We start from the raw sequence: 15191 nt of genomic DNA, 5'->3' as shown, positions 1-15191 counted from the left end.
CTGAAATATGGCATGACAATGTTCCATTTGTATTATCATGCAATCCACTATTCTATTAAATTAAGCTTAGTTGTTTGCTATGCTACATGGTTGTCTGAAGTAAAATTTTCTTGTAGTGGCAAGAGAATGTTCTGTATCCTGAAGAAAAGCACACACTATCCAGGATCACTGACCTGTCACCTCTGCACTGATAAGAATTGGTGTTCTTTTTCAGTTTCATCTAACTGTTCCCCTGCCTGCAGAGTTCCTTAAGTGTGCATACCATAGAGTTTCTTTTATATTCATCCATGTAGAGCAGAATAGACCTTTTCCCACTCATTCTCATCTCAAATAATGCAAATCTTATCAGGTCTCATGCATGGCATGAGTCTCTGAGTAGCCAGAAACCTTTGCTTCAAAGGCATAGCTATCTATTTTTTTCTCATTCTATTATTGTTACTGATTTTCAGGCTGCCTCTTGAAGAAATAAACCAAAGTGAGTGTGTATTGCATGAGCTTCAAAACACCTGTGTCTGCCTTGAAATTAAGCTTGACATAGGAAAACCCACTCAACATAGAGGAGCATGACCTCTGTCTCACCCATGGTGCCCAAGAATCTCTCACCAGCATGCCTGACCTGTCATAAGCACACATATTTCAAGTGTGGAGGAACCTGTTTACACCTGTACCTGGCATTCTTCATTCTCTTCATTGTCACTCAAATTATCATGGGTGCTTCTTCAAGCTGTTGGAATAATTGACCATGGTAAAATGTATTCTTCTTCTCCAAAATTCTGGAATATTGAACAAAATTCAGTGCTTCAATTAATTCATGGACTATTTTTGTACAATTTGGGGGGAGTAGTATTGATCTCTTTTCATGTGTTTCACAACCTGTCTTCTATGATTTCCACAAACAGAAGTTAAATTGTCTGCTTATAAAATAGATTTTCTTGTTGTTTACTGGATGTTATTCTGTTCTCTTCCTCTGTGTTTTCTGTTCTTCTGATTTTTATTCCAGTGTTTGAATGTCATCAACAAGCTGTTTTTTCCCTTTATTTCAAATCATTAGCAAAGAAAATAAGAAAGATTTAATATAAGGTGAGACATTTCTTCCTAACTGAATATTTTCATCTTTTACACTGAACTTCGTTTATGATGTTCTACATACCTTTTAGTCAAAATAATATGTGCCTGTGTACCCAAAGTGATTTGAATTAATTTTTCAGGTAAGACTTAAATTTTCACTTCATTGAGAGATTTACTAAAGTATTTCATATGTAGTGCTTTATTTCATTTAGTGATTCTGTAATTCTCTTTTTAAAAACTAGAGTTATGGGAGCAAAATATTATTTAATTCCATTGTAGATGTAAAATGCTTTTTAATATATCAAAACTGCTGCATAGAAAAACTGGTTGTGCTGGCATTCAGCAGGAAGTGAGGCTGGCTCACTGACAGAAGAAAAAATATAGTAAAAAAGGGAAAAAATAAGAGGTAGAAAGGAAAAAAGAAACATGCTAAAGTGAATAAGAACTATGTTTTGAACTACAGTAAAAGAGTATCTATACTAATACTTCCAACAGGAGTCAAAAAGAGGAAAAAGTTCACTAAGATATACCAAATACATCCCCTTTCCTTTACCTTCTGTTCTGGCTTCATGCCTGAATCAAGTTATGGTTCAGTGAGTTCCCATATCAGAGACTGACAGACATTATTTTTTTTTAATTGGTTTGGTATTGTGCAAGTACCAGTACAGGATATTGCTTGTGACAATATTTCTTCCAGAATTTGATCCCTTCATTTATATTTCTGCACTTCATGTTGTAAGAGGCACTGAACAGAACTTTCACATATGACCTTTTTCATGTAATTGATGGTTTATACACATGTACCATAACTCCCCTCAGTTATCACTTTGGGATTTTTTTCCAGGATGTAAACTTGCCTCTTTTTTGTGGTAAGAAAGTTATTCCATGCCTCTGGTCACTTCCACCTCATGCAATTATTTTTCAGATAAAATTGGCAACTGCACATACAATTGAAGCCACAGGACAGCATAGGTTTAAATAGTCCTTAGAGGGACGTTTCCTATTTAATTCTTTGTGTGCTTCCTAAGTCATTTTGGTTCTCTGATGGCTGTGACCATTCAGCTCAAGTTTTTGCAATCTGCAGATATATTTATCAGCAAAAAAGTCCAAAATATCTGGAGTAATAAGAGTTAATCTGAAAAGTTATCATATTGTCACTTTGTGAAAGTTATTTTTCCACTTTCACGTGTGGGTCATTTACATTTATAAACAGTGAACTTATCTTTTATTTGGTTTTCACACAGATCCCTTACTGTCTTTACCATAAAACAAAGACACGTTGAGTTTCTCTACAGTGTTCAGAGAATTCATTTAACTTTTCTTCTACAACATTAATTTCTTTGGTAAGTGTGGAAGGTAAAGAAAAGATGCACATGACTAACATAGAAAGAAAGAAAACAGTAAAATGAGAAAGGAATTAAAACCTGAGAAATGGAACCTATAAAGTCTGAAATTGCCTGGGCTACTTGCATGAGAATCGCAACAATTTCTATATCAAGATATATACCCCACACTCTCCAGTTAGCTGAGATCTGCCCTAGAGAGAAGCAGTGGAAGACCAACACGTCCATTTGGATTTCCGGGTTTTGAATTAACAAGGTATTAGGCTGGTGGATCTCATTTGCAAAAAATTATCCATTTCCCAAATGCTACACCTTCCTTGCTTTCTGGATAAAAATCTACTTTCTGAGGTAAGTGTGACTTTTTTTTTTTTTTTCCCTATCTGTATGGTGAGAGAATGCCTGGAGGTGGAGAGTTTCTCGTGCAGATGGAGATGAGTGTGCTGAGTCACTGTCCTTTCATGTGTGACAGACTTCCTGCAAAAAGTTAGAGAATGCTTCAGTCTCCCTTCTGTACCCCAAGCACACAATTAAAATATCTCTCCATCTCGTTAAAGTGCTTCTGATGTAATTTCTAACTTTGAAATAAGTCTTTTGAAAGAGCTGAATTTGATCAGTTTCAAAACATTCTACATGGAATTAGTTATGGTGTTACGCTCCTTTTTCATTGTTTCATTAGTGGTTAAACTAGATACATGAATTTCCATCTAAATGTAACATCATTTTGTTCTGAATATGCCTTTTTAGAATATTCACTTGGCATTTGCTAGATAAGGTCTCTAAATAATCTAACTCTAGGAAAATCTTCATCAAAAGGTAATTTTTAATGCTGAAAAAATCACTGTGATTTTTTTTCTGAAATTATCTTCTTCTGCCTTCTCAGAATTTTTGTATAGTGTCCCAGATCTACTTTACAGCTTTTGCGTCCTTTTCTGCTAGGGGTATTTGATTGCTAGAGATGATATTTATCAGTAAACATAAACTGGGAGATGGCAGCAGGGGGATGTGTCTGGTTACAGCTCGCAGGTTTGGGCGACAGAGGTAATCCCAGTGTGGCAGAGAGTACCTCGCTCCTGAGCACTAGTGATGCACAGGAATGTTTGCACACATTCAGGGGACAGAAAAACGTGCAGTCAGTGACCCACAGCCATTCATTTATTTCCTACATACTCAATTCTGACTTCTCTCATTTGCACAGAGACAAGACTGTTCCCTGACAGACATCCAGCTAATCCTCTATACCATTACCAGATTACTTGATTCCTACTGTATGTCTTCTCTTTTCCTATCCCTATCCTCTTTGTGGATATTCCATGGATTTTTCCCTTTATTGAAGGTCCTACTTTTAGAGCTAACATTTTGTTAAGTCAACATTGTCACAAATCTTACACATTCAGTTCAGCTATCACATTTTCCCTTTCCTGTTTCTTCCCAGTTTCCTTCCTTTTTGCTGCCTTGCCTAATGTAACTATTTCCTTACTGAGGGTTACTTAACTATTAGTGAAAAATTTCAATGGAGTCTCTGTCTTCCTAAGTGATGCTGGGGTCAAAATTACAAGGAAGAACGTGTGTGTAACTGAAGAAGTAATTTCACAGTGAGGGCTCAGTCATATTTATCATAGTAGAAGCATTTAGGTTTAGGGGTTCTTTCTTTATTAAAAGATGATTTTTATATATGGCTTTGCAGATATAGTTTAACTGACATAAATTCTTGGTGATAGCTTTGATAGATAGTATGCAAAATCTTTGGATAAATTCAATATACAGAACATTAGAATCATACAGTGGGACAGATCCCTCTTTCATAGTGTCTTTTAAATAAATAATCAACTGGCAGGCAAAGGGAAACATTTAAAAAACAGATGTTATACTGGAAGAAGATAATAATTTTTTCTCTATATTAAATAAATATACCCAAGTCAACCAGCCTTTATCTTGCATAATCCTTGCATATTCTGATTCTCTTCACTATTTCCCATTTTTCCCACCAGATAATAAAGTGCTGTTGTCACTTGAAATGCATAGAGATGAGACTCTTGTCATAAAGTTAGTGCAATTTTATTTTTAAAACCCCAGACAAAATAGTCTTAGTCTAAGAAAGTGTGATTATTTTAATTGGTCCTGCTATAGAGAGGGTCTGTTATCTTGCATGCTGTATTTTTAGGTGCTCATTGATTTTCACAAGTTGACTGTCAAACTGTAGACAATATCACCTGAGCATGACTTGATAATTTAGTGTGCTTGTGATAACTCTCTTATTTGATTTAGTGATTTCGGGCTTTCTTAATAAATGCATGTTTTGCAGTGACCAGCTGAAAAAAATGGGGTCTTAAGTCTTTAAGAAGCATTCCAGAACAAAAACCTGTAGTGTTCTTAGGAACTGATGCTCATTTTCCTGAAGTATTACAGATGAAGTCTCTTTAGTTTCTTATCTATCCTTACAGAGTGCAGACGCTGTGTACATCTCCTCTGTGTCAGATCATATCCTCTTCCTTCAGAATGCATAATCTGTTTTACTTGGCTCTTGTTTCTGAAGTGAAGAACCATAGCATAACCTCATTTGAATTAACATCAGCAGTTCCAAATGCTTCATTAATTTTCACATAGCTATGAAGACTTGCAACAGCAGCAATCTCAACTCAAAAATCTCAGGTTGTTTTGTTTAGTTTTGTTTTTTTGTTAAATCATGTGTACAATACACACACTAGAAAGATGTGGAATGAACTAATGGGAAAATATACACAATGTCATCACAGTAACTGTGAACAACTTCTACAAAATAGATCATCTGGACTGACACCTCCAATATTAATGTTGCATGAAAATGAACATCCTGTATATTTCCTTTCCATTTGGCCTGTGCTAATGTAAATATATTACACAACTCCAAAGTTCTTAATTCATCACAGGATACTTATTTTTTGCATTTCTTTGTTTTGCCAATTTACTAAGGAAGAAGTTTTGTGCTTTCCAAAAATACTAGGACAAGAAGGATGTGTTTGAATTAATTCCATTTGCATGGATATTGATTCTGATTGCACTGCTTGAGATACATTTCAAAGTTCAATGGGACATTTAGAAAAAAAAAAAAGTAATTTGAAATATTAGTAGTGAAGCCTTGGTCTTGGTGAACTTTGTTTCCAGCATGGAGTATTTCATTAACATCTTGTCCTCAGGGCAAAATTTAAGGCTGGCTATATTAACAGGAGCTACCCACATGCACCCAAGGAATCAAACTGTATGAATTTATCAGTGACAAATTGTTTGAAACCAATTAAATATCTTTATCTGACAGGTACCAGATGTCAGGAAGGGAAGTGGTTGCTTAGGGAAATTGCAAGTGTTAATGTTGCATTAAATCATGCTAAACAAACAGTTTTATTTTTGGGTTATGGGAAGGGCGTGTACATGTGCCTGGAAGTCTTTCCAGGATTTCCTCCCTCTTTAAGACCTTTACTACATTTTTAATAATATCATCCCTTCAGCTTTCGAGCAATAGCAAAGAACACCAAGCAAATAAAGTGTTATTTTCCCTGATGGCATTTGGAAAAGGAAAATTTCTGTTTATTTGTTTCTCTTTCTCCTTAGTGCATTTTGCCCTTATTTATCTTCTTGCTTTCATTTTTTTTCTCTTCTTCCTACTTATCTCTTTATTTTATGAACTTGATTTGTTTAATGGAGAAAAAAAACCTTGGCCTTGACCACTTTTTCCTGAGTCTCACAGAGCAAGTGTGTTCATTTATTACATGAATAGTTTTTGGAGGAATTCTGAATTTTTAGCAGATAAATCACACAAGCTGTAATATAAGATATAAGGCATTCTCTAAACTTTGCAGGTTTTGCACAGCAAAAGATATTTTATAATTTCTTTTGCCAACTGCAATGTTGAATGGACTGAGAAAAAAAACCAGACAAGTAAAACTAATTTTTTTAACATTCCTGAAATGCATGATTTATGATATAATTAACAGTTTCAGAAATATGTAAATCTATATTATGTCAATGACTTGAAAGTCATATAATTGAAAATATAAGCAGAAATGGATTTTATTTGCCTTCAATTTTTTCATTGTGTAAGATGCACAAGATTCAGACATGGGAATCTATGTTCTTAAATCATTTGAATAAATGCAATTTTTAAAATTCAGATTATAATGATCAATTTGCATCATAGAAACACACTATTCAGGCAAAAAAACATTTTATTTCTTCTCAGGAAAAATGACTAATTTAAAGCATGCGTAGGGTGTTTCATTTCCCCAACACATTCACCTAAATGAAAATATTTAGGTTATGTTTATAATATGGTAATATTCATTGCAATAAGTGATTCATTCTTAATGTTGAGATTCAATGGATCCGGTTATGATATACATATATCATCTGAAACTTTTTGGATAAAAGCATAACCTTACTGTTTTCTCTTAATTATCCACTTAACAGGAGTTTAGAAAGGATTTGATTGTAATTTGTCACAGTTGTCTGAGAGAGAGAGTGAAGGAGAGAGATTCTGAGAAAAGATGACGTCCAGCTTATAATCAGTGAAAAGCGCAGGAGCAGAAAGCAGGTTACTGTTCACATGAAGAGGAGTAAGAGCAAAGATTCCTGGATGATATTGTTGGGGTAATTGTTAGGGCAATTATTACTGTCTTTTTCAGTTAAGAATTGTCATTGTGCTCAAAAGTGAGAACAGTTTGTCTGAAGCTGCTTTTCAGGCCCAAAGTTCGTTGGTGTCTGTGTAAAGCACTGCTGTCCCATGAGAGACCCGGCGTGCCAGTCAGAAGTCACAGCTCATCGCAGGAACACATCGTGCTGATGTCATCTGCTGGGCGGCAGGAGCCTCTCCCAGCTCTGGGGCTTCCTCGGGGACAGGAAAGGAGCCAACTGCAACACTTCTGCTGACAGCGATCCAGGCATTCTTTTACTCTTCCATCTGTTTCTCTCTCTAGTCTGCTATTTCTGATCCATACAGAAAAAAGTCCTCTTCATTGTCTGTATATCATTAACAGCTCTGCATAGCAAGGCTATCAAAATGCCATTCTGCTGTATGCCTTTAAAAGCACAATGAGGAGGTGCCAGAGTGAAAGGAAGCAATTGATTTTTTTTATATTCTTTCCTTTGGAATAGACAAAGAAATGTGCTCTTTTTGTTAAGTACAGAAGAAACTGTTCTGTTCCATATAAAATACATGCACAAAATAACAAAGGCATGTCCACTGATAAAACCTCCCAATCTGGAATCTGAATTCCTGGTGGAAGAAAAAGAAAGATCATTCCTTCTCATTTTTTTTGGCTTGTCTTTTCCACCTCATTGGTGTGCTAAATGTGAGCCCCTTAGGCCAAAGTTGGTGCAAGTTTACATACAATTCTCGTTGAATTTGTGTAATATATCTTTAAAATAATTTATAGTGTTTTGAGCATAGAGTATTACTGCCCCATATTATAACCCACCTCTAAGGGAGTGAAAGAATTCTCTAGCCACTCTCTTTTCTGATAAATTGAACTCTTTGTAATTCTTTTAATTGCTAAGTAAAATGTAAGCCTGCCAGTCATTGACAACTATTATTCATTCCAAACGTATTTCAGTGTAAAGTGGGAGTAATACAGGGGGGAAAAAAGCACAAGCAAGAAGAAAACCAACCAGATTTCTTTTTTATTTTAATATAAAATTCCTAAGAAAAGGAAAAGTGACTGTATTTACCCTCATATATATTTTATGTAGATCACATTACTGAACTGTAGGCAATACATTCCTGAAAGATCATGTGTCTAAATCCATAAAAGAAGAGCTAGAAATTAATCTTCTGTATTCTTCCCAATGGAAGTTTAATAACCTGCTTCTGCAAGAACATTATACAAAAGAAACAACTCAAATGTATTTGGAAACAAACACAATGAAGGAAATGTCTCTTTTATTGTCATGAGAAGCTATGAAAACCATACTGAAAAGCTGTGTAATATTGTATTCAAATGACAGAAGGAAAAAACCCCATCAAAACAAAGCAATTAAAAGAGAAACTAAAACCAGGAACACAGACAACTCTTCCAGAATAGAGTAAAGAGAAAATGCTCTAATTCACAATTGCTGGTCAACACATACAGAAATAAATCCTTGCAATTTTATATCTAAAGCAAAATGCTATTTCCAAATCATTGGTGAAGAATAAGCTCGGAGAAGTACTTGACTCATCAAACATTTTCAGCCTGGTTATTGTTGTGTGTCTTAAAATACCAGCACTGCAACCATAATTACTAAATTTCAGGAAATAATGAAAGAATGCTGCAATTTCTGGGAGAAACTTAATGCAATTAAATACAATTCAGAGAAGTTAATGATGGCTGAGCCAAGTGTTTAAAGCTGTTGAGTCTTCCAAAACCTGAGTTGCTTAAAACTCTACTGTGACCATATTAGTTTGACCCATCCATTAAAAACATCAATGGATGAAGTGCTTGGTGTCTGGACAGACTGAAGAAGGCATAGTAAAAAAGCTTCATTTAATCCATTTTCATAGCAAATTTAAAGGTGACTAACTAGATATTACAGCTATTTTGTTTACTATGCAACTGCAAAGAGCAACTTTGTAAGAGCAAAACATTTTCTTTTTCTCTTTGTATCTTTTGCTTTAAACGAAAGAAATCTATGATGAGCAAATATAAATTTCTGCTTGATAGAGAGTTAAAAAAGAGAACTAAAAAAGAGAACTAATTACAAAATTACTAGCATTCTAATTGCTTTCTTTTAGGGATTCTCAAACTACTCTTACAAGTGACGGCAGTATAGCAGAACAGGTTCCTTATGGGAGCTCAGCCAATTTATCCCCAGTAAAGGGCAAAGGTGGATAACAGAATTATCCAAACCCAACAGATGGGAGATGTACTAAATCACCCATTTCCTGTGCTGTTTGTTATCCGTCCTTAAATGATCAAGTACCCTTTATCTAATACCACAACACCCCAAGACATGCATCCCCAACACAGTTTGCAGATCTTTTCCTGTTGTTTTTCACTACTAAATGAGTGACCCTAGAGCTCTCTAGTTCCATACTCTTCTTTCCTACAACAACATCACCTAGAACCATTAATTTGGGACTTTTGCTATCTCACATTTAGGCGTCATCACCCTTCTCCTGTGAGTGACAAATGCACTTCATGACAGAAACACCCTTCTTCAGAAATGGATATGGCTAAGTGAAGCATTAAATGCTTTATTAGTCATGTAATATAGCCCATATTGTCTTTTATGAAAACTTGTAACACTACAAGCTAGCTGGTCTTGTTTTCATTGTAGCCATTCCTGTTGGTTTAGGTCATTATACAGATTCTCCTATTACACTGTGATTGCAGGTCTATTATCCCAAGAGTCTTCTTGTATAGTCTTAAGCAGATAAAAAACAACTTCTAGCCAAAGTAATGCATTATATTTCCAGCTGTTAACAATATTGTTAAACAGCAAAAAAAGTGTTGCATTGTTAGTCTTAGTGATAGCCTTCAGGTGTGCCTTCAGTGTGTGTGTGAAGTAGGTGCTGCAAAAGCTGAATGACACACTAGCCACTACCTATCAGTGTTAAACGGGTGTTAAATGGAAAGGAGTATTTTGTGAGATAGGTACAGATACTGTGGAGAAATAGCTGTGAGAGATACAAAAGTGTTTGCCCTGTGGCAGCCTAAACTGATTCCAGTGCTGCCTGCCAGAGTTTCACTCTCCTTCCATCAGGCCTTCTTGGGCCAGCTCCAGCTGAGCTGACACAGAGTGCTGAATCATGAGAAAACACTTGCCTCTTCTGTCAGGTCTGTTTAGTGCTGACTTTCTGTGCTGTACACGGGCTGGCAGACGCTGCAGCCAGCACAAGGAAGAGACTGGAATGCATAGGCAGGGCCAGCAAGATGAAATGGCACTAGAGAAACTAGCAATTAGACTGGGTTTCAAGTCATCAAAATTGCAGCCTATACTGCATATTAAGACAGTCAGCAATTGTGTATCCTGCGTGCCCAGTATATCACTACTCTGACTGGTGTAAGATGAGAATTTGTCAGAAACAAAATACTGACTTGCCAAAACAAAATATGAAAGATGACAAAACCGGGAAAATAACTTTACCTCAAAAAAAAGGTCTTGGAAATCTAGTCCAACTAGGAAAGGATAGAAGCATATTTTAAGATGTATTTCTTGTTTTCCTGATTGTTCTAGTGAAGGCCAAGGTGGTTTTTTTGCCTTTTATTTATATACCTTTTTTATAAACTTTTATGTATCCTCAGTATTCTTAGCATGCATACTTTTAAGTCTGATAACTGAGAATAGTCCCAGTATTTTATTAGGTCAGGAGACCAAACATCCTAAAGGCCTTGCAGCTGGGGGCTGGAAAACCCTATGCTATCTTGGGAAACCAAGGTCCTCTCTAGAATACAACCTGAAAACCAAAGATTTGGCCCATCCAGGGGGGGATTCCACAGATGGGGGAATAACATGCCATTCATCCAGGCCTCCCATTGGGGCATCCTTTTTAGATATGCTAATTTGTAAGGTCTATAAATTGTACACACAATCTATCGTGTGTGCACATTGCGGTGTATTCCACCTTGGCAAAGTCGTGCACCAATAAGGAAGGATCCTTTTTAAAATACTGAAGTAAAAGCCCCTTATCCCATAAGCATATCTGGTTCTCAATTTTTTTAAGACCAGGAAAAGGTATCACTGGGTAAACAGAACTGCTGTATATTCTTTGCCAACACAAACTAGGCAAAAACTATAGCTCTCTCTGGCAGCAAACTCTTCTTCTGATGGAAATTGTTTTGGAGCATGTTAACATCAGCTATATGACAAGGCTGAGAGTAATAAACCATGATACTATTTTAAACAGCCTTGATCAAAAGATTTACCCAGTATAACTATTTCACTGCATTGTCCTTCAAGGCACTGAAAAACTCCTGGTGCTGATGATGGGCATGGTTTCCTTGCAGCAAATACCTGCAGCTGGGCAGGAGCAACCCTCCTTTTCCTACATGCTGGAGACACTCTGTCCCTTACCTCTCACACCTGCACTCCTTGATAACAGTTTTCTCACCTCTGACCTCATGAACCTGAATTGCTCACACATCTCCTATAACCCCTGCAATGATAATGCAATGTTGGAATGTTCTGATTTATACTGTATATGTACAGGACTTTTTTTCAGTGTCCCTTGGTTTTTGAGTGGCTGTTAATTGGTGATTATAATAAGCCTTATTTAAACCATCATTCTCCAATGGCATAGAAAAAAACACATCTTCCCTTCAAAGAACAAGTTGGTTACTGTAAACAACCAGATTCCAATGTCAGGATCACTTCTTTACAGGGTAGAGATGGACAAATCAGCAGAAGCAGATTCACTGTCACCTAAATATAGGATACAAAAATATCCTATATTTATATCCTATATATATAAATATATATATAAATATGGAATAATATAATTATTCCATAACTGAAGGATAATACATTTATCTATCTGTTTAAAACACCTGTATTAATTTGAAAAGAGCTTGTAATGCTGTTTTCTCTTCCAGGCTGTGGTATAACTTTCTATAAGATGGAAAACCAAAACAAACCCAAAAACCCAGCCAACTGTACCTTTAAACCCTACAGCTCTAATTACCAAACAACCTTGTCTGCCTCAGGAGCAAATTCAATACACTTCAACAAAATATCAATATTTTTATTAGCAACCTCTTTAAACAAAGCAAAGTGCTATGCACTTATGATCTAAGAATGGCTAAAAAGGGCAAAGGAAACAAAGACATCAGAACAACAAAAATGCATTTGCTTTTTTTGGGATAAAAGTAAAGAAAACCTTTTCCAAATGTGCTTCAGATAATATATTTTGTTGAGTCAATCTTGCCCTTTCAGGCTTTATCATTAATTATTCAACAGGGCAGTAAAGAAAGCTCCAAGCTTCAAGCAGTTTGATGATTTGTTTTTTATGCAAAATTCAGAGTTTGATTGCAATCCTTTTTACAAGCAGTACCAGCCAAGTTGCCAGGATTCATTTTTAGACTCACACAGCATTTAGCAGAAGCTCAATAGCTGCTAAAGCAGTGAAGCAGAACTGATCAGGCATGGATCTTCTCACAGACGAGTTTTCCTGATGAATTTGTCAGTCCTTTCTTTTTACAAAATCAGCAGTCATATTCTTCCACAGCTGTAGATGTTTCTTGAGAAAAAGGCTTTGTCCACATGTTATTGGCCCAGACAAATAGTCTTTAGTAGCCCAATTTGCATGTCAGTCTGGACACTGCTGAGCTTTCTGTAGCAGAGGTGGCAGCATCTCACAAGTCTTCCTAAAGAGACAGCTCTAAAAGGACAGAGCTTCCTCTGGAAAAATACCTCAGCATTTTGAAAAAAAATGACAAGAGATCTGGAAATAGGAGTCCCTGTGCTGAAGGCCTCCGAGTTCTGTGCACAGAGACTGGAAGAATTTTCTACCAGGACCAAATATTTTCAGTCATGAAATGACATGATCTTAAAAGCTCTTCACATCACAGGCTTGACTAATTTCACTCACTACTTACTAGTTTTGCTGGCTATGGGTAATTTGATTACACCAGTTTTATCAGTTGCCCAAATACCCTGAAAGATGACTGAGAGAAGATATGAATGTCCCACACAATCAAGAACATATATTACAGTTTTTCAGGATTAATTTCAGCAATTGAAAAGCAATTTTTCAGATATAGATTCCTTCAAATGTTAAAATCTGCTGAATTGAAAGTGTATGTAGCATTTCTAAATTTTAAAAGTGCTGCTTTTACAAAACTAGCAACTAACATTGGAAAAAGTAACTTATAATTTATAGGTGCTGATGTCTATATGGTTGAAAACCACCACAGAATGTGACTTTTCAATGATAAAAAAGAAATATTAGTTTTTAATGTTAGAATCCACATTAGAAACTAAATAACATGAAGAATCTTGTGCTCATGACTGAACCTGTCTTCTTTATTTCTTTCAAGGATACAATCTTGCAGCATAATGCAAAGCAACTATGGTGTTCCCTTTGCATGGAGATAATTATGCAACAATAAAATTCAGCTTAGTAGCTATTTTTATAATAATGTCAAAAAGGTTTGTTTTACTATTAACTACCCTCAAATTTGACTTACAAAGAGTCCAAGATAAAACAATTTCTGAATTTCTCCTTATAATATATCTCAAGAGAAAATAACTCCTGAAATTCTCCTGCTCTAGAAACAATTACATCCAACAGGGATACCAAATGATTCAGGAATCAGCAAAATCCTACAAAAGTTTTTAAGACAGGAAAAATCTAGTGTGATTTTCATTTGTGCCACTGAACTCTTACCTTAGCATTTTACGTCAGCAGGCAAACATAATTCAGTGTTTCAATTTACTAATAAAAACCCTCTGTGCTTTAATGAATTAGTTCTTCAGAAAGAAAACAGATTATTCAGTGAAATACTATTGCCAACTAAGATTAATAAAAAGCCAAAACCAAGTAGGATAGCTTTTACCATGGCAACTAAAGCTTGGACTTATCAAACACATCAAAGCTTACATTTGATTAACTGGATTGAAACCAGGCCCTGTTTTCCCAAAGAAAAGAAAGGAAGGGAGTAAGATGGGAAAAAAATGAGAATTAAACAGATGTAACATCATAGGATTTGTGTTTGGTACATGCTGTTTGACATGTGATTTTATTGCAGCAGCTGTCTTTCTATAAAATTGCGACATCCAAATCACAGGCCTGATGAAGATGAAATGTAAAAACAGGATTGTGCTTAAAACTGGCAATCAGTCGTATACAATATTGTTCTTGTGCCAGGTGTGTGCTAGATAGATACCACTCACCCTGGTAAAGGTCTCCCACTGACAGCTTGGGCCATCTGAAGATACCTGGGCTCTGAGATGCCCCAGTGCTGCTCCCTTGCCTGAGCCCAACATTGCATGAGAAGCGCTGCAGGGGTTAGTCCTAGTTCTTCTACCATTCAAGGTAGATCTGATATGATCTGATTTCCTGCATCAAGGAAATCTTGACTGAAAAAACAGTTATAGATTTTAGGACAACAGCCTTTTGTCACTAAGTGGGCTAAAACACACTGTTTAGTTAGGACTTGTCAGGATAGTTAAATTACGAGCATAGGAAAAAAACCAAAACAAGCAGAGGGACTGAAGTACATGGGTTTGTCTCCTTAGCCTGCAGAATTCTAAAGCAGAATAGATCAAACTCTCACTTTTTGTTATTTTTTCACCTCTTTGTCTGCCCCTCTAGCCCCAGACAAACTTTCCCTGATATCAATGGCAATATAGCTGTTAAGTATCCCACATTAGTATAGTTACAAGGTTTGGTTTTGTTTTTCCTTCTTTACTTTCACATGTTTTAATGTTAAAACTGAGCAAATCACATTGTAAATAACACTGTTGAATCTGAAATTGGGTCATTTTTTCCTAAGTTGCATCTTGTTCTAAGTCTATCAGTGAAAAAACATTCTCCTTTTTATTTTTCCAAATTCATAGTTTTCCTTTTGTTTAGTTCAGTCATTCTAACTTCAACAAGTTTCCTTTTTCTTAGTGGATGTTTGCTGTTATTTTTGCTGTATTATCGTTGTCACGTCCTCTTGGTGGGTTTTTTTCCTATAAAAATTTCCAAAGTTTTTTTAATATTTCGGTCCAGGCCTGTCTCAGAACACTTAGGAGTTTACTTGAGATTGCCATTCACTTGATTCAAACTATTCTACATTTTACCTAGTTTTAAGAAACCTTGTTTAAATAATGGTGGGACTATCATGTTAG

Source organism: Zonotrichia leucophrys, chromosome 2 (genome assembly GCF_028769735.1).
Source record: "Zonotrichia leucophrys gambelii isolate GWCS_2022_RI chromosome 2, RI_Zleu_2.0, whole genome shotgun sequence".
Classification (NCBI taxonomy): domain Eukaryota; kingdom Metazoa; phylum Chordata; class Aves; order Passeriformes; family Passerellidae; genus Zonotrichia; species Zonotrichia leucophrys.
Note: the sequence above shows the minus strand (reverse complement) of the source record.